A 21,029-nucleotide genomic window follows, 5' to 3' on the forward strand; every position below is an offset into this window, starting at 1 on the left:
CCTGTCGGGAAGTCGCTCTCAAGATGATACGATCCTTCTCCCGAGAGAGGGGTGATCATATTTTCCGGAAATCAGCAGTTACCGGAACTCTATGGACAATCTGAGGTACAAAAAAAAGACCATCTAGATACAAAAAATTAAGAAAATGTTTTCTCACCTCGAGTGAAATATTTCTATTCGCTGTATCGAATCTTCATTTCAAATGAGGCTTCAAGATCTAATTCTTATGTGTAGCATTAAAACAATTTCTTAACAGTTAATTTTCTCGTTAGTGGCGTTAAATGGCCACTTTAATTCTTGAAATACTCGATCTAATAAGAAAAGAGATAGCGCATCAATTATATGCATTGATCGATTAATCGATTCGGCCATTGGTCGATTCCTCGCGAGACCTCGCGATTCGCGACTTGTGCATGCCCGCCCTAAGACGAACGGTGAAATCCGAAGTTAGCCGCGCGTCAAAAACAGTAATGGCGGGCGAGATGGCGAAAACGGTCGCGTCAACGTTTTTTATTGCTGATAAAAAAGATGACAGAAACATCAACAAAGAACGATATCGGAGTAAAAAGCGTATCGGAGTAAGTACCTATTGTGACGTAGTAAACGTAGTAACTCAAATTATGTAACGCGGAAGTGAAGTGTTATTTGATTTTTTATTGTCGTATTGCGAAGTCGTAGTCGCGCGCGGCGATGAGAAGCAATTTTCGACCGTCCGACTTTTTTTTATAGTATCTTGTTCGAAAACATTCGGCCTTGAGCGCGTTTTGTGTTCAAATTCGCGATGCAATAACAAACGAGAACGTTTTGCAATACTTCCGAGGAAGTATTCCGAGGTGAGATATGTATTATCGATAAACTGTGACGTACTTTTTTCAAGTATATATTTGAAAAAGTGAGAGAAAAGGTGAAAGAGAAAGAACATAAAACAAAAAAATATATACGCGGGATTCGATGATAAACTTGCAGTGATAGTGAAATTCGTTTAGCGGGTGATTATGTTCGGGGCAAGCGACGGGCAACGAAGGCACGGGCGTCGAGCGAGTTCGCGTTACGACGGAGCCATTTTCGGTCGTTTTCGCGCGCGCTCGTAATAACCCGGCGGACGGGTGGAGGTCACGCTGACGCGTCATATACCTTTTGTTTATCGCGTGACTCGTCGCGGGGCGTCGGCGTCAGTGCGTACAGTGATGATAGGTCGCGGCGCGCAGTCGGTTACGTTCTTATCCGCGCGCACCTTCGAAATCGCGATCCGCCGGCGGCGGCGCCGCGCCACTCGCGCCGCCAGTACGATCTCGCGCGTGCAACCGCGACAATCGTTGTCTCGCGTTCGCCGTTTGCGACCACCGCGACGACGACGACGACGACGACAATTTTCAGAGGAGACTCCGATCTCGAACGACGACTCCGTCGCGTCGCGAAAACGCACGTCCCGTTCGCAGTACGTGCGTTTGTAAGTGCATCGCAGCCGCTACCTTACGTGCACACGTGCCGTAACCGGAGTAAGCGGTTTCGATCGGCGCCCTCTGCCGCCGGTCACGTGGCCCACGACGGTGGCTGTACGACGACTTGTGTGTGAACGGATCGGAGAGGAGATCGATAAGGGTGACGATCGCGGAAAATGGCACGCATCAACGCGCAGTTTGACGAGGTTTGACATCAGTCGCCGCAACGACGACGACGTCTGCATCGGCGCCGATTTGGTGAGTGAAAATTTCAACGACGTATAAATTGTATAACGTAATATAAATTATACGCGCGAATATACATGAGAAAGTTCGATGTTATTGTTTATTCTATTTTTGTACAATTAAACGTATATCTATTGGTAAATCGATGTTATTGTTTATTCTATTCTTGTACAATTAAACGTATATCTATTAGTAAATATTTGTCTGAACGATGAAAAAAATATCGCGCTCTACGAATTGAGTATTGCATCAAAGTTTTTATTTAAACGTCGCGCGTTCGCGTTGTTAAAGATAACGTTAATTGCGGTGTTTTGTTCGTGCAAAGCGTGACACAGTTTTCTGATTATCTATAGTTTTGTGGTGTCGAGTTTCAAGATTAGTCGAGCATTGACTCTCTTCCGTGAAAAAACCACGTGCTAAATTCGCACGTAAGTGTATCTTGTATCACGTTTCTTTCGCTTTTTTTCTTCCACAAAGTCAAAAAAAAAAAGAAAAAAAAAACGCATGCGTTACTTTTGGCCGTTTTTGTTTTTTATTTTGTCTGTTTTCTCAATTAAATATTGTGTGTAATGTAAAATTTTTTCACAATCGAAACGACAGAAGAAGAATCGTCGAAGAAAGGCGGGTTAGATGTTTTGGTATATATATGTGTTACAAGTGTTCTACTCTCTTGTATACACACATAGATTCTCCTTGAATTCTATAGTAGAATGCAGAGACGGCAGTCACCGGAAGTACAGACTGCTGATAGCGGAACTCGCGTTGAAATAGAACCTGCGAGCTCGAAGTACACTCTCGCGAAAAAGTTTAGTTCCGCGTGCCAGTCAAACGAGTAACATTTTTTTTATTTTATTTAAAAACTGACTACCGATACGAACTTATCAATATTTACCATTAACTATCTACTGTCCTGTTTACATCTTTTTGTTTCAGAAATATCTGTACGTGCAAATCGAAGTGATTATATAAAACTATACTTTTTATCTCTTTCGAGTTGTTCGAAAACATATCGTTTTATGCAAATACGCTCGGGAGGTATCAAAATCTAATCCTTGTTTTTCAAAAAAAACACACAGTTCTCCTCATTTACACACGTAATTGCAGAATAAAACGTGGCGTTGAAATCACGTTTGCAGGTACAACATCTCGTTAGACGGGAAATATTATAATTACACGTTGCACGCGTTACACACACACACACGCACACGTTGAAGACGCGTGTGAAAAAATGCGATTGTTTTTTTTTTGTTTCGCCCTTTATCAAACGAGTTTATTCCAGCGAGATATTAGAAACGCTTGCGCGATGTAACTCGAACGTCAACCGTAACCGCAAATGACGGAGTCTCGTAGTCTGCCATTAGAAATATCGCGGTATGATTACACGCGCGTGTATTACGCACGGATCTGTGCTTGTGTGTATTTGCGCGTACGCAAATGAAAAGAAAACGCAGCCAGTGCGGATGCAACCTTATCCCGCGAGTTTGAGGTAACTATTGCGTCTGACAGAGACGAATCGCTCCATTAGGCTTTAGCAAAATGACAATTTATATTGTGGCGCTTCGGGAAATTGTTCTCCCGTCAAGACGAACACGTGGGATCAATCAAAATTTCTCATTAGCTCGAAACAATTTAACGAATGACGTTCGCGCGTCTTGATATTTATTGAGATAATATTCGAGAGATATTTCAAAATTAATAATAATATTTAAATTAATATTTTTAATAATATTGAATTAATATTTTTTTATTACATTGCATTTTTGCAAATGTAAAACCATTTTTTTTTTTATCAAAGAGAATTGGAGGAGCGAAGTGTGCATACGTGTTATCTACGTGCCATATTTAAAAAGGAAATAGAAGTATCTCTAGTTATGTATACATACACAACATCGAAAGAGTTTTATCGCACGACAAATATCATATTATAGATTGTCAGCGAAATGTAGCTCGAAACGAGCGCGTCGGAAATACACGCGCGAGCGCACGGCGCAAAAGCGTTCCGCGCGCGTTCCGTATCTGATTTTCAAGACAAGTCGTGTAACATATCTCGCCGATCTGACGTCTGCTTCCGATCAGGCGAAAACAATCGCGGCAAACAAAGCCTGCCGATCGGTCGGCACGTATCGATCGACCGTCATGAGGTCGGCATCGAGAGCCGCGCCGGCTCAATGTGCGCATTCACAATCGATCGGAGGCGAAACGCCTTCTCGGCGCGCTTATAACGAGACGCGCGGCTCGCATCGTCACCGCGACCGCGCCGTATCCGTCCTTAGTTCTTGCTCTCCCGTAATCGTCAACGATCGTCATCGTTGTCGTCGTTGCGAAACAATACGACGGTCGTTAGCTTTTCTACGAGCCGCGCACACCCAACCGTAGAATCTCCGACCTCGATGTCGGTCTATCGCCGCCGCCGCCGCCGTCACCGCCGCCCTGCGCGCTGTATCGTTCGGCGTAGCGAGCGGAGATAAGATAGCGCAGTCGGTTATCGACTCGCTTACACACTTGGTTCACCTGCGAGCTACTCTTATCACGGCCTTTTATCTCTGACCTCTGCTCCGCGAACCGTCGTTGATATCGCGCGCGCCACGTTTACGCCATGCACGGTAACAGGAACGCCAGCCAGTATATATGCACGACGACGGTACCTATAATGTCTACATCGCGATGGCGCGCGTCCACATACGTTCCCTCGGGTGTTTCCCTCCCTTCGTCTCTCCTTTCCTCCTCTTTCTCTCTCTTTTTGCCTCTTTCCTTTCGTCTCTTTCTGCCGTTTTTCCGCTAGGATTTCTTGCTCGTCCTTTGCCTGGATACGACTTCAGACAGGGTCAACGGACTGACGTGACTTTTGGTATCAAATATACTCTTGATAAGATATTGGATGATATCGCGAACCTGTACTTTAATACGCGGATCTATATTCCCCGCGAGTGTCGCTCGAAATACACCGAAATAGCCCCGCCGAGGTGTTCGGCTATTTTTATTTACTCCACTTCCATCGTGAAAAATAAATAGATTTCTATCTAGGATACTTATAAAAAGTCAGAAAATGAAGAAAGTTGTCTCATTGATTCGATTTTATTTATAAATTAATTTAGAAAGATGTACACCCCTAAATATAGGAGAACTATATATCTCTCTCTTTCTCTCTCTCTTGACACGGCGTTATAATTCTCTTGACAACTCGGCGTGACTTTTGATATTTATTTTTTTCTCTCCCCCCCGATTACAGATACCCTACGTCCCAATTTTCAGAATCGCCTTCGTTCCATCATCCTCATCCTTCGCAACCAATGTTGCGATCTCGTTCCACCTCTTGTCACGTCTTTTTCTCTCTCTTTCTTTCTTTCTTTCTTTCTCTCTCTCTGTCTTTCTCTCTCTCTTCACCTGTTTTTAGCTTGTCTTCGTTCTAGAGAAGATGCGATCTTGTCCACCGACCACGCCTTCGCGGCGCACCGCGTGCATCGATCTTGTCCCCTTCGTCCGCAAACCTCGTCGTCTCCCACCACATACCGTAGGTGAGAAAGAAGGGAAAAACGAAGGTCGTAATACATGGTTCCACGGTCTCTTCGGGGAGGCTGGCAGTCGCTGACTCGGTGGCGACTTCGAGTTCTTGACCGGCATCTTGGTCGTTACTCTCGTAAAGTGAATCTCGTTTCGTTGCTGCCGATCGCGATCTATTCCTTCCCTCGCCGCTTATCTTACCTCCGATAAAACGGACACTTCCGTCACCATCTTTGACGTTCCTCGTCGCGCATCGGTGCCTCGCAAAAAAAAAAAAAAAAAATCGATTGCGCTCGACCGGAACGTCATAACCGCGTGTTATTTCGCGTGCATTTCTTAGAGACCGCGCGATTTCTCGCGCGTCCTCCGCCTCGCGATCGTTTCTTGCGCTTCTAAGTACACATTTGAAATTCTCGCGCGGAAAACTGGTTCAATATATCACGTAGTATTTCATTTGTTCGAATCGGTTTTGTTTTGTATCTCGTAAACGAGAGTTTTTGTATCTCGTAAACGTTGCTCTCTCTCAACATCGCCGCGAATGGGTTCGCTACTTTGTTACGACGGTCAATAATGATATCTCTGATCGCAAAAACGCTTCGTTTACTGTGAATCGGTTGAAGTCGGGGGGTTTTTTTTATCGCGATGTCACTTATTTTCTGGTGCGTCATTATCGCAATAGCCGTGCGAATCTTATCGAGGAACTCTACGTGACATGTGACAACGAGGTCTATCTATCGCGTTTCGCGAGTATAAATAGCTTCTAAAACTTCAGCTTACGCTAAATTCTCGTCTCTTACACACGATTCAGATTCATGGACTGAAGAAAATTTTGCCAACGCTTTGTCCGACAATTCTTTCTTCGAATCTCGATTCGCGCGGTTTTCTTTTTTTTTTTTTTTTTGTGTTCTCGCGCGGTTCTTGTCAAACACTTTTCGTACACCGTGCTACTCACGCGGTTAAACTCGCCTTCTATCTTTCTCTTTGTTTCTCTTTAGGCGCTCGTACTGAGAGTGTACGGCCGTGTATGTGTGTACGTATGTATGGCGAGCGGCAAACAAGAGGGCAGGTGGAAGGTTGTGCAACCTGTTGCTCCGTTGCTGGGACGAGAGCGAACAGTAGGATGAGTTCGTTCGGGTTTGGTTGCGGGTCGGCATGAGACGGCACACCGAAGGAACATTCCGCCCGTGGGTATAGCAATCACAATGGGGCGAGTCTCCCTTCACACGTACACGCACACATACGCGCGCTCTCTCCATATATATCCTCGTCGCGCTCTTTTCTCTCTCTTTCTTCCGCTCGTTCTCCTCTTTTCCGCCGGTTCATCTCGTTCTCTTCATCTCCTTCTACCTTCACTCCACGATACTTGTACTCTCCTCCCGAACCATCTTCTCCAACCCTCCTTCTTCTTGGACGTCGCGCCCTCGGGACACGATCCCGATCTGACGTGATTTGCATAATTCCAGTATCCCCGCCCAGGCGTTCAGCTGCTCAATTATTAGCTGGAATTTAAGACGTGTTTAAGAAAATAGCTCGACCCGGCCGCTTTTTGCTTCTGCCGATTTGCGAGGTGCCTCCTCTCGTTCTGTCTCGCGCGATATCGTGTTGCGCACACGCTCGGCTTTATCGGCTCTCGAAAAGTGAATCTTTTTTTCGTACCTGCGCGTCTTTATTCGGGACCCGGGAGTTTATCGAGGTGCCTATCATCGGAGTCGAGGAATTCGCTTGTCCTAAACTTTATGCGAAATTGGGTCGGCCCCGGGCTAAGAAATTTCTTTTTCACGAAGAGAAAGATATAATTAATGATTTATTTCATAGTTTCAATAATAAATTAGATCGATAAATTATTTTATTACGGAGAACATGTATATATATCGAGAATAATATCCAAAAGCGCACAAAGAAAGTACGCGTTAACGCTAATAAATTTAAGCAATCGATTTCACACGTGTTTGTTTACAACAAATAATACACATGTGACACCTTCAAACAGCTTTAAACTAACGACGAAGGAATGAATTGCTAATTGGCAATGTAACTTGACGTTGTAACATCAAATCGCTGACTAGTGTAATTATCATTTATTGTCACCGAGCACGAGTGCTAGTCACGTTATCAGGGAAAACACGTCTTTATCAGCCGCTCTGATATGGTAACGAGGTCTGCTGCACCTACGAACGTCTGTGCCGGATTTTTTTTATTCTTGTTCGCCGCGCGCGCGCAATCACGGCCTTTACTTTCGCACGAGTAACAATCTGCCGATCTAATAGATTGTTCTTGATTCAAACTTTTACGGTTCATTGCACGCGGACAACTGTATCTATTCGTTCTCGAGAAAAGGGTCGGGAAAATAACACGCGCATACAGATTGGATTTATGGCCACGACGTTTCGCGATCGTTCGCGAGATTCAATTTGAAATCGGACTTTTATTAAAAGGAGCTTCCGCTTAGTTTAGCTTAACAGCAACCGTTTCATACACGCGCTATCACCTCTCATTATCTTTCTTCCCGCATCTGAATCTCTAACTATCGTCGTTCCATCTCCCTTCCTTCTTCCGTTCGTTGGTGCGTCTGTGTATATAGTTGCCGATATCATCAACGTCTTATGATGCCGTATCCTGTTATATTGCGTCTGTTTCTCCGCGTCTCTCTTATCTCACCACCGCCATCGTGTTTTCCACGTTCTCCTTGGATTTTGTAAAATAATACATTCGCATAAAAATTCCCGCGGTAGCGCAACATCTTTCGACCGGAGAGAAGATATATCGACATTCAATTCTCTCTCTTTCTCTCTCTCTTTTTCGCTTCTTTTCGTATTTACCATCTTCTTCGTCGTTTGCGATTCGCACGAATGTGCTACATCGCCTTATGTACTCGCCGATTTCGTTGATTAAAGCGCGCACTCATCGCTGATATCTTCCATTAATCTCGCAATCGGGTTTGGACGCACTGCGAATCGTATCGCATGCCCTCGATGTATGTCCCTTGCCTCCGGAGATGAATCGGATGCAACACGCGCGTTAGGGCGCATTCCCACCGACCAGTCAGCCGCGAAGTGCGTAATGCTCCGATCCATCGACACGTCCTTATAATCCGCTTTTATCGTCCATCTTCTACTCGTCTCTGACAATTTGTTTATTTCTCATGCAAACACTATGCGTCTCATATTTTTTGTAATATTCTACGTAAAGAATATTTTTGATAAAGTTGAAAACAACGACTTCGTTTCTTCCTGACTTGTTCTCGTGTTCACGAACTGGTTCTTTACAAAGAGAATGAGAGAGAGAGAGAGAGAGAGAAACGCGTCTATTTTCACAGAGATAAACTTCTACAGGTACGTACGAAACGCTATCGTCAGCTATAAATACTACATGCGTATATCGATCGTCCTCGTTTGCAAACGGTTTTCAAAGCACTTAATGGTAGAACCGATATTATTGTCTCTGCAAATTGGTCACGCAAATGGGATCAAGACGGACGTTCGCGCGTGTGCTTGGTATAAATCAAAACTTTTTAACAATCGCTCAAGTCGATACGTGATTTATCTATTCTGACGAGAGTTTGTAGCGTTTTGTACTTTTGTGTGCGATATTTTCAAACGGAATATTTACTTCAAACATGATACACCAATGTAAATGCGGCCGATCGAACTCGATCTGCAACCGGTGGAAACGCACCCTTAGGCCGAAGGCGGCGCAAGAAGCTGGGCCGACAGGGCGAGGCGCATCGGCGTGCTCTCTTTAAAGGCGTTGGACGTTCACCCCGACCTCGCCAGCCCGGTGCAACTGGTTCGAATGCATATCGCCTAGTGCAGAGGTGCACTACTGGTAGCTCGCTTCTCGTTCCCTCTTTCCTCTCTCTTTCTCTATCTCTTTCGTGCGCGCGCGCACGTTAATGGAGCTCGCAGCGACATGTACAGGCGCTTAGACCTCGTCCTGGCAAGCTGCTCGAGCATTTTGACATTTACTACCCGGCCGCTACCGCTTGGCATTTTCGCAGAAACGACGGAGTATCGGCGAATAAAATATTGCAGACGGGAGGTACGTCGAATTATCGGGGAACCGGAAGTTTACGAGATTCCCTCGCGGTTGAGATTTATGGCTTTTGCGAGGTAGAAAGAAAGAGAGAGAAATGTGGCGGCTATTCTGTTGTCGTTGCGCATTTTTGTCGAGAAAAACGTCTTGATATAGGTATATCCCGATTTGTTTAATCGAGTAGAAAATGTGTATTTTTTTAGCGACTAAATTACACGATAATTTTTTTTTCACTCATCCGTGGGAATTGTTATATTTAAACTTCTCGGCGCGCCGAATCGTTGACGTGCGAATTATCAAACGGCAATTATTTATCCGCGAGGGTTTCACAGATTTATGAACGCGCGCGATTCTCCGTGTTCTCAATTTCTTCCATCCGCAAGGAGTATTGTAATGCGGATTAGTCCGGCGGACTCCGGCGCGATATCCATAAATGCATGTACTTGTTATTTATGCCGGCTGGTTCATGCAAACGTAATTATGTTATCTTCATCCGATGAGTAACGGCTGTGTTCCCTTTACCTTCCCTTTTATACGCCGCTTATCGTGTATAAAACGCGACGCGAAAATATATTAGTGACGAGTTAAAATTTCATGATTCACGCCTGCAGACGTGCGGCAGACGTCCCCCGATGCACTTTGGTTAACGATAAGAGATGTACCAGATCCGCGGCAAATAAAGCTATTATCGCCTCGCCAATTTATCTTATCGTGAATACGTGGTTATTAGCGTATTAAATATCATCCACAAAAAAGTTTTATTATTATGAGAGATTCAAGTCTTTTCACTTTTTTTTAAATTTTATATAATTGCGCTTTATTCAAGTTCTACTCTCGACGAGAGTGCTTGATATCTCTCGTAGGATATTTTGTAGACATTTTTTAAATGAATCTTGAAGCAAAATAAAACGGGTTTTAATGATGAATGCTATCGCGAACATTACGATTTTATCGAGATGACCTTCCGGGATTTCCTGAACAAAAGGCTTTGTCTTCGCTTAACATAAATTTTCCTCTTAGCGATGTACCGCGGGGTGGGGGGACGCCGCATGTAAAGAGAGAGAAAGAGAGAGAGAGAGAGAGAGCGCATGTACTTTTCTGATTACACACAGTCGCTACAATTTCTTAGTTTGCCCTCCACCCGGACTAATGGATGCAAAAGGATAACGGCGGGCTCTAGCATCGCCACTGTGTATTATCGCATAACAGAAGCAAGAAAGAGAGACCATTAATGGCACGGTACCGCTGATAGGAGCCGCTTTTGTTTTATCGGTACAATTGCATACCCTCGGACAACGCAAAACAACCGTGGCCACACATAATGGATGCTCTCGAACGCGCGCGCGGCGGCCATTGATGCGGGTGATAAAACCGGTATTGATTTTCCAACTACGGCTAACATTCCGATTCGACGCGGAATATTCGCAAAAAAGTCTATTTAACGACTTCGATTGCGCGGGTAATGGCGTCACCAAAAGGCAAAGTAAATCGCGCGAGAGTTTTATCCACAACGAGAAATTACAAAAAAAAAAAAAGCATACAACTTTTCATCTCTCCTTCTTTATAGCTTAATTCAATCTGTTAATAGAACATTTCAATTCGGTCCGTTAATCTTGCGTCGCAAGTCTGTCGCGCGCTGTAATTTTTACAAAAATTACGGTTCTCGGAACTTGTACTCTGGAACTTGAATTTTGGAAGAGGGCAAATGAAAAATCAGCTGTTGCTGCGCGAGCCGACATTCTTTCACCACACGCTCAGCTGATCATTAATGTGACCGTTCGAACGCACACGTGTGCGCCGCGACTCATGCGCGCACGATCGGTACACCCGGGGCACATAAGTGGCCGGCCGTGCATGCCTCGAGCGATGGCAGCGGTTTTTCTGGCCGGGAAGGTTCCGAAAGAAGTTCGCCGCAATTAACGACTCCGTAAATTTACATACGTCGGCGATCGGCGGGGATAAATGGCCAGAAGTTCGCGTTGCGCGGCGAACAAGAGGAACGGGGGAGAAACGAGAGCGCGGATAAATAATCGCGTGTATCTCTCGAATCCGCCGGAGAAGGAAGGATGCCCGTTTATCGAATCGATTTCTTGTCTTCATTCGGAAATTGATTCTGACTTTTCTTACGTTCTTAGATCGCGCGATGTCGCAATGATTGAACGCGACATCCGTTTTCTGATATCAATTTGGTGAAAAAAATTGCAGACATTGAGTTTTAATTTTTTTAAAGCCGCTTTACTCCCCAGTGATCTCGTAGTGATTTGTTTATCGTGTAATAAAAACAAACCTAAAATTTTGCGACGAATACTTGTGTCACAGATGGAAAGAGTGTTGTTTTGCGGTTTTTCGTCCAAACATCTCTTTTTCTCTCCTATCGCACGGCGTGTATCTTTTTCTTGTCCGTCAACGTCGTCTCTCAGTCAGAGCAAAACGAAATCGGCAACGAGGAGAGAATCGTGTATACCGATCGGCGAGGCACGTCGATGCCTCTCCGGCCAAGGGACCACCTTGCCGCAGGGGTTGAGAAAGAGACCCGAGAGAAGTTACCTTACGGAATGGTATACGTCTACCTACCGCGCTCTCGAGCTGATTGCGAAAATAAACATTCATTATTGTAATTACTTTCTGCGACGTGGCTGTGCCGAGGAAGCCACCGCGATCACAGAGTCTGCGGGAAAACGAGAAAGACAGAAAGAGATAGAGAAAGAGAGAGAGATGGAAAGACACGCAAGATAATGAGAAAGATAGAGAAAGAGCGGGGAAAGGGACATAGCGCGCGTATACAAAGACAGAGACGGAAAGCCTGTGTATATCTGTAACGAGAGTTTCATTGACGTTCGTGGTCGTCCGTTGGCGGGTTAATTGCAAAGTCGAACCGACGATTCCTTCATTAGCGAAAAGGAATCGCTTGAATCCGTTCCCGCGACCAGACGAATCCTCTCGTTTGCATCCGCGCGCTCCCGGAGTCGCCCGAGACGTGTACCTTTCTCATGTGAGGGACAAGAATAAATAAAAAAAAAAAAAAAAAAAAAAAAAAGAAAAAAAATCAAACGAGGGAGAAGAGCGAACTCTCCGGGTGATCGATCTGCGCGAGCTCTTTGGTTGTCCTCGCGCGAGAAGAAAGTCCGTAATTTAGTCGACGCGCGCATATGAATATGTACGCGTGTGCGTATGACGCGCGATAAAAGTGGCTCCTCTCACGAAGGATAAATGCGGGGATGGGACGAGTGCGTCGACCTATACGAGCGACATTCTTTCCACCGGGTGTAATCAAGATCGACGTTCCGTGCAATTAAAAAAGCGGCCATCGCGAGCACCGCGCGATATAAATTTGTTATCCCTCAATTTTTTTCAAAACTCTCATTATTATCAACAAATCAATGTAACATAAGATATATATATATATATATATATATATATAATCCGCGATAAAATAGAAATTAATTTATTAAATTATTATTTATTAAATTTATTAAAATAGAAATTAATTTATAATATTGTTTGCAACAAAACATTAATTTAGAGGAAAGGTGTATCTGAAAAAATGTGGAGCGCGAAAAAGTGAGTCCGTCCCGTGCGGATCGCGTGGATAAAATGTCACTGCGTGCCGTGAATTAATTATCACGTGGAGAGCTTCGTGTTCGTATACTTTTAATCGGTTCTCCGACCTCGCACGCGCGCGAGGACTCCTTTCCGCCTGCGAAATGTTCGTCGTGCGGCAGTATTTCACGCCTGCCTACGCGTGTGCGCCCTTACGTCGGAGAAGACCCGAGAGGAGACGGGGGACGAGGGTGGCAGGGTCGAGAGGGAACACGAGGGTCTCGTCGTTTACCGCAGGTGCATTCGCACAGCGAACTCTCTCGCTCGCAGTGTCCGTTCGCGCGAAACGACCGTAATATCGTACGGTTATGCCTGCATTTAATGCGCCGGGCGGACAAGCTACACAAGGTATGTTTGTGGCCGGTGTCGCATGTTACGTCCGACTGTTAGGCCTTTGCGCTCTCTGTTCGTGTAACGTATTCTCGATCGCGAATTTCCGCGATCAAAAATGCGCACCGTTATTCTTCTAAAATATATCCGGGTGTATAAAATTAATGTTCCTGAATTTTCTTTTGGTCGATAAAAAAAAAAAAAAAAAAAAAAAGAAAAAAAACTACGAGTCGTAATGAGATTTATCACGAAATCGCGTAATTTGAGTTTTATAATGCAACGCGTAAAAACGTTTCCTTATCCAGCTCGGAGTTTGACGACGGATTAAGCGATTTTCTTCTTATTCTTTACTTTATCTCGTTCCATAGGCCGTTAATTAACTCGAACCGCAAAGACATCGTAATATCTGCTTCCGTAGATATTACGTCACTGATGCGACGACTAAAGAGATGCGATTTCAGTTTCAACGACGTTTTTACTCTTAATGGAATCTCCGACGACCGCATCTCTCTCGCGGCGTTCGACATGGCAATTACCGCGCAGTATTTCCGTAACTAATCGTATTGGCACGCATATATCATGAATTCAGCTTGGACCGGTGCAACTGCATTCTTCGCAGTCTGACGATGAAAGAATGTGCGCGTGCCAGATGAGAGAGTCTCTCCGCAAAGCGAAATCGATTTTTCTCTCGCGCGCGACACCGTCTCTCGGCGCGTTGACACTTCCAGTTCGATTGGTTTATCGGTATCAACGAAATAATGTTCGCGAACGATTATTGACGCAACAACATTTAGCGCGTGGGCGGTGATATAGCTAACACCGGCGGTATTATTTTCTCTGTTAAATAAAATATCCGTATCAATCCGGATTCGAGAAATATCGAGTGGGTGCTCAATCGTGTTGCAAACCAGTAATGTACGTATACAAGTTGTTGAACTGCATTCTGTGGTTTGTCGCAACAAAACACTGTGTTTGTCGCATACCTTTCCAGATCAGCACGCGCGATTTAAAGATGAGAGAAACAAATCTATTCTCTCTAATCAAAGGTACTTTAGTCACGTTTTTAAAAACACGTGACTAAAAAACAAAGTCACGTGACTGTACTTTAGTCACGTGTTGCTTTTTCCACTCCTCTCTCTCTCTCATTATTTTTCGAGTGTGATTTTCATGCGTTATTTCTGACATCTCTCATATGTACATTATGTGTATTATATGGTTTGTAAGACGTATATACTAGCTGGCATTGCGATGACAGATTGTGTTCACTGACACAACACAAAATGTAAAAATAATAATAACGTGCGCGTAACGCGCCTGTGCTAATATGAAAAAAAAAAAGAAAAAAAAAAAACAATCGATCGCGAGATTGCGAGGAAACATCCAATTATCCCAACGTTCTCCTTCTCGTTTGGGATTTTATTATCGATTATGCAACACACGACTGTGTGCGCGATCCATCGATTGCGCGCGCGTACACCGCGCGCGCGGACGCGAAATCTCTCGGCGAGAGAGCGCGCGTTATGGAGCGACGATTTATCGCACGCTCAGTAAATCAACGCGTGTCGAAGATAAACGAATGTCTGCATTGTCTCCCCACGTAAATGTTTCTCGCACCGCGGTAGGAAAAGCACACAGTGTTGGTTGCTCGCGTGCGCTCAAAACCCACGCACACACGCGGCTATGCGCGCACAACGGAGAAGGAGAGAGAATCCGCGGGATTCACGCGCGATACCGATTTCATGTATGTACGTCGGCAATCGTATACAGATCGCGGCAATTAATCTCGCCGTGAACGGTCCGCGCTCGAGTTTCACGAGAATAAATTTACATCGCTCGCATTAAAACCGCTCCTATGCGCTCGCGATTTGTACGCCGCGCGCTCTAGCTCGCCATCGGTATGATGGCAAAAAATCGATAAGGAAATTGCTATTGTAATTAGTGCTGTCAGCACAATATAGCCCCGTCGATTTATACACATTTCTATATCTACGTGTTTACTGCCGAACCGGCAATTAGTTGCGCGCGGCGAACACAATGCGGCGGAACGCGGCATCGCCGCCGGACGGTCATCGAGAAACTCGCTTCGTCGTCGTTGCAAGATTTGCATGCGACGTTAATCTCCCGCGAGCGCGCGCACCCGTATATGATCGGTGCGCTAATGCGCCGGTAATGCACTGCTAACGTTTAGGTTCCGATAGCCGTCTAATTAATTGGAATGCACGGCGGTAAATAGTCGCACGGTGATATGCGAAGAGAGAGAGAAGGTCTCTCACACATATGCGCGCTCACCGTACCCTCTCGCATATTAATGGCCGACGCGGTGCATAAATCAAGCGCGCCGATTTGTCTCCCGCCGGGTTTGTCAAACGTTTTTAATTATTGTTCTTACTTAGTAGCAATCGTGTGTGTGCGCGCGCGCTGTAATTCTCCTACTATTTGCTCGTTAATCACCGCGCGCCACGGACTCTCGACAACGGGTAGCGATTCGCGGAACCTCGAACGTGTATCTTGTCCAGCTTTATTAGTTAATGAGTTTAATTAGCGGACAGCAGGCACTGTGCACATATTGCGCAATCGTGTTTTGTCCGTGTTTAGCAAGTGCGAAATATGTCGACAGTGTTTGGTTTGATGTTGAGCGTTGTTTTTCTGTATTGGCACGGGACACTTATCGGACAGGAAACGCAATCGATATATTTAACGTGAAATGCACTGAGCGCTAACGAAGCCCCACCACTTGTTTGTTTATGTGCCGCTTCGTTAATTAACCGCTTAAAAGTTCAGCAACTTAGGGACTGGATTATTTATCGACTTGTTCGAACGGAACTTTCATAGAACTCGTGTACTTGTAAGGAAATTCTTGATTCTTTCCGCTCGCAGATGACGCCCCGATACTGTCTCGGATCTCTCTCTCCGCTTTGAGACGTGTAACATCACGTACGATGGTGAATATCTCTACAGCTGGCTCTCTCTCTGTGTCTCCATCGGTCGAATGTACAGACTTTTTTGCGAGCTGCGCTATGCGTATAACGAGCGCTATTTATTTCTCACGAGTCATTAGCGCTGGACGCGCCACTTCGACCGAGCCGAGGAGCTACGCGACCGGTGTGAGCAATGCATCCGGTCTTCGCAGATCGGAAACGATCATCCGAGATTCGATCCTCGCACATTCTCGAGACCCTTTTCTCCTTCCTCATCGAATCGGTTTTCCTCTTCCGTTTCTCTATCTCTCTCTTTCTCTCTCTTTCTTCTCCTCCGTGGTATGGTTTAGCGCGCTCGAGATCACAGTCACGTATCTCGTGCCATCTTTCCCTCGGCAAATCGCTATCGATCGCGATCGTGGTCGTGTAGGAACATTACGTTGAAATTGCGCTATCCGTTTGACCCCTCCGCGGGATCGCTTCGTCGCTCTCTACGTCTCTCGATCTCTCGATCGCCCGTTCTCCTCTCGTTTGCGGAGCGGCTCGGGCCCCGATTCATCCTCGTGGCCCGATTTTCATAGGGAAATTGCGCTAACCTTTTGCAGAGGTTAAATCCGACGACCGCCTCGGGGTCAGCCGATCCTCCACTTTTCGCGCTCCTACTATCGCCGCGAACGCGAGCGTGCGATCTTTTTGCAAACTTGTTGTACGACGACACGAGCGTACGCTTCCCGGTTTACCTCCACGGTTCGCTTGCGCTTGAATGATATCATATTTAACGGACTAGGTGTCACGAATACGTACGTTATGTTAAAGTTCCGGGCAAAAGCAGTGCGCACACCTACCACACATTCTATGTTCTCGACGGGGAAAATACAACTCGAAATATCTATTCGACATCGCGCAACTGTGAAATCGTCGAGTTCGATATTACCAGATACATGCGGATCGTGAAAAATATCGCTCCTAAATAGTAGTTACATTTTTTATAGTTTAGTATTAAATGTCAGCTCTCTTATCTCTCGTCTGTTCACCTTTGCTCTTCGCACACGTCGCCGTAAAAAGATTTGATTTGCATTTCAATGTATTGTGTAGCGTGCGAATATTATTTCGATATTATGCAAAATCGCGCAACGGAAAGAAGGGAAAGAAGAGAGAGAGAGAGAGAGAGAGAGAGAGCCGATTTGAATTGGTGGGTGACGTCAAACGAGGCATAGTTATTTTCAGAGAGACCGGTAGAGAAAGAGAGAGAGAGAGAGAGAGAGGAGCGAGGTCGAGTCGCAATGTGACGAGTTCGGGTCAGCTTTGCTCGCGCGACTCACCCACGCGCCATTCCCTTTTTCTTGGCCACAGCCCAACGAACGCTGCCACCGCCTCGAAACTTAGCGAAATCGTTCTCTCGATGAAGGTCTCTGAGGAAACTTCACGAAGTTCTCGATAGAGACGTGAACGTTTTATTTAACATCTATCTCTTGCTAAAATCGTAAAGAAAGAAATATTTTCCACGATATGTATCTTAGTATAGTTCATTCTTTTTTTTGCACAACTTACAAGCAATTACCGGTGAGATATGCCGGTGGTTTTTTTTTCAGTTTCAAAAATTCAATTTCTTAAAAACCGCATAGAGTTCACAAAAGTGGCCATTATCTCTGAATTATTTTACCGTATCGAGTGTTTCGTAACGGCGAAATATCGGTCATTATTCACGTCTCGTTAAGGCGTCCCGAAAGAGGCAATTCCTACGTGTACACAAACGCGGTGGCGCAAGTAGTAATCGTTGCTAATATCTGCCATGTTACGGCTATTACCATGCCTCACCGCGATACAGCCGTAAATTCCTCCCGAGCGAGAGCGTCTACTTGTGCGTCTTAAATCCGTCTCGTTTTCGCCCCTCGTCATCGTGAATCGACTCGCGATGCCAGTCTTTTCCGCTTTCTCCCGCGTGCCGCGGAGACGAAGGCACGCGATCGCATCGGGCGCTCGGACTTTCTGGCATCCGCCAGATCGCGATCTGCTAAATGCCTGGAGGATTGATCGGAGCAAGCAGACATACACATGTTTTATCAATCGTTATTGTAAAAAAAACTAATGTTCCGATAGAGTTACTTCATTAACAAAATTTGCTGCAATTTTATGATTCACTCTTCGACCATTTTTTAATCCATGAAATGTTGTTTATTTAAAAAAGCTTTAAATTACAGATTACTCGTCGCAAAAGACATTTGTCTTCGTGGCGACAATGTAATCTCGTTAATTTGACATTTTATCGTCGGGCAAATAACTGCAACGAAGTATATCTTATCTGAGAGTTTTTGCTAACGCGTCGACAAATTACACGAACGTGTCTACCGCGATGATTTCTCGGTGCGTGGATAACATAGATCACAATCCGAATGGGGGAGTCGTACTGTTGCTCGAGTTCCCGCAGGTTTCTGTTCGGTCGGTGTTGCGTGGGCGTCGGACTTGGCAGGGTTCCAGGACTCGTGGGAGGCTGACCAGGCCTCAGCGAGACTGACCTCAGCCTCTGACCTCACCCGAAATAGTCTCCCGCCTGCCTGGCTCGTTTCTTCTGCATTTCTATTTCGGAATTTTGCTCTCTCTCGCACACCGCGAAAGGTACGGGCCAGCGCAACGTGACACGAAGTTTTCTGGAGAACAAGATTCTTTGTTACTTTTTGAATAGTTTTCTCTTTCTCTGAGATTTCACTCTCTTATCAACAGGATAATTTAAATATTAAAATCTATCTTTTAAATTATTTTTATATCAGAGATTTTTTTAAATAATTTTAATGAGAGAATACATTCGCGAGACATTGTTATCTCTTTTTTTCTCTCTTTCTCTCTCACGAAATTTTCGATTTCACGTAAACGTATGGTGCGACGCAGCGCATCGTCGAGCGCATCTCGCCGCGGGGGCTATTTTCAGCGACGTCGTTTTTCTCTTTGCCGCCGACGGTAGCGAATAACGCGTGGAATTATAACGCGGGGTCCTCCCTTTTTCTCTCTTTTGTTTCTTTTGCGCGAGAGACCGAGGCAGGTAGTTCCATTAAGATGCAAATTCGCCAATAATTTCGCGTCGCGCGGCCGCTTGTCGCTCCGATCGCGCACCCGTTTGTAATCGTTCATATCGCGCCGAGATCGAGAGAGAGAGAGAGAGAGAGAGAGAGCCGTTTTCCAATTCACCGACGCGGCATCGGCCACTTCACGACGCCGGGAGTTAATTATTGTCTCAGCGATTTAATTGCTCCGGGTATCGCGATGTTCTTTCTTCACGCGCACGGGGAAGCGAAGGAGGGAAGGAAGGGACGACCGTAAACACCGGGCTGTGTGGAAAGCGCGGCGTAGGACTCCGATGTTCTCCGATGTTCGTAGTACCAGTATCCGTTACAGACTGATATAGTGGCTGTTTGTTTGGTTAATACTTCGGGCGGTGTATAACGTGTACGCGTTGAACACCGCGCGTTAGTAGACTGTGTGTATCGAATATCGAATGAACTCTCGACAGATATCTCTGAAGACGCAAATGAACGAAAGACCTCAATATTTTGACTCGTCACTCCTTTCTCTCGACATATGTTGAGAGAATCACGTGATTTTTTTTTTTTTTTTTTATCACGGACGTAAAAGTCAAGAAGATAAAACGCATGCGGATTTTAACACAATCTCGTATTTTGCTCCAGAATTTGATTGCAAAACTGAATCCGACAACAAATTGCGACACGGCTTGTGAGAAGAGATCGCGTCAGGTTGTTACAATTTTGGTTGTTTTTGTTTTGCAATATTGGGAATGTATCCCGCGACTTCGTACTGTTCGCTGAGAACTGTTCGTGAGACGATGGGAATTATAGGTACAAGCGCGCGCGAGAGAGAGCCTATAAAATCGAAAGGGGTGCGCTGACATAACTTTACATGTAAACACAAGGAAAGGAGGTACGTCGCGTACAAGGCTATCGCTTTCCCAATCTGGTAAGGCAATATTGGCTTATTCTCTAGGAGTGCGAAACCGCTCTCGTATAAACTGACGCGGCGATCGGGCGAACCAGTCAGCACCTGATGTATTTCCAGGGATATCTAATTACTCGCGCGCGACCTAAGAGTCGAAACGCCTTCGCGATGCTTTGCGAACTACTTCCCAGTGCGTTCGATTTTCTCATTATCTTAACTCGCGAAAAAATATTAAAAATCTTTTCATTAAAGAACTTTTTGAAAATAAATCGCACGGTTGTTAATTTATATCAAATATTTTATTCATAATTATCGCGTGAAAATCGACTACCGATCTTTCACGCGCGTTGCTGATTGCTAAAGAAGACAAGTAGCCCGTGGTATGAAAACTCTCGCGGCGGGAACGCCACCACTCCGTGGAACGAATGTTAAGCCGCAGATGTTATCGTTCCAGATATTTACTGGCCTGCGAGCCATCAGCTCGCTCGCCAGATTAATGGCGCGATCGGTAATGAACGTGGCAGCGCGAGGTCCACGGCAATCATCGCTTCTCGGTATCACAAATCCCGACTTCCTTGTGTCCCGCGGCCGCGTGAGCGCGTTATCTCACGCATAATACACTCTCGATGCGTCTCATGTGCGTGTGTTATTATCAATACGAGGGATGCGGGCGTCGTTTGCAGGGCGTCGCCGCTCGCCAAGATTGCCGGTCTGTCGAGAATATAAGATTGCGGTAACGTGGTTTTTGCCGCGGTTCAAAATTAGATTCAAGTAGCGTCTTCGAGTAAATTTTCAAACGAACATTATTATATCGCTCACAAAAATCAGTAAATTATCATTTCACGCGCGCAAGAGCAAAATAAATAATTCTACGTTGAATGAATGTGAAACGAAACAAACGATTGGGGGTTTTTTTTTCTCAGAGAAATAATGTGCACTTTATTTAGTATCACAATTATAAAAATAGTAAACAGTTAAATATAAAACGACGTGTCGAAATTAATTGCGCGCGAAC

General features: G+C 45.2%; 1 protein-coding gene across 3 annotated transcripts in view; it reads left to right on the forward strand.

Moving 5' to 3' along the window:
* The first annotated feature begins 1,307 nt into the window (after positions 1-1,307).
* Positions 1,308-21,029, forward strand: part of LOC109853669 — a 192,388-nt gene continuing 172,666 nt past the window's right edge. For all 3 annotated transcript variants that reach the window (XM_020425993.1, XM_020425996.1, XM_020425994.1), the window contains exon 1: positions 1,308-1,700. The gene's annotated coding sequence lies outside the window, so the exon portion shown is untranslated. The remainder of the gene's footprint in view (positions 1,701-21,029) is intronic.

The sequence above is a fragment of the Pseudomyrmex gracilis genome, unplaced genomic scaffold, assembly GCF_002006095.1.
Source record: "Pseudomyrmex gracilis isolate BER0280 unplaced genomic scaffold, ASM200609v1 scaffold_52, whole genome shotgun sequence".
NCBI lineage: Eukaryota > Metazoa > Arthropoda > Insecta > Hymenoptera > Formicidae > Pseudomyrmex > Pseudomyrmex gracilis.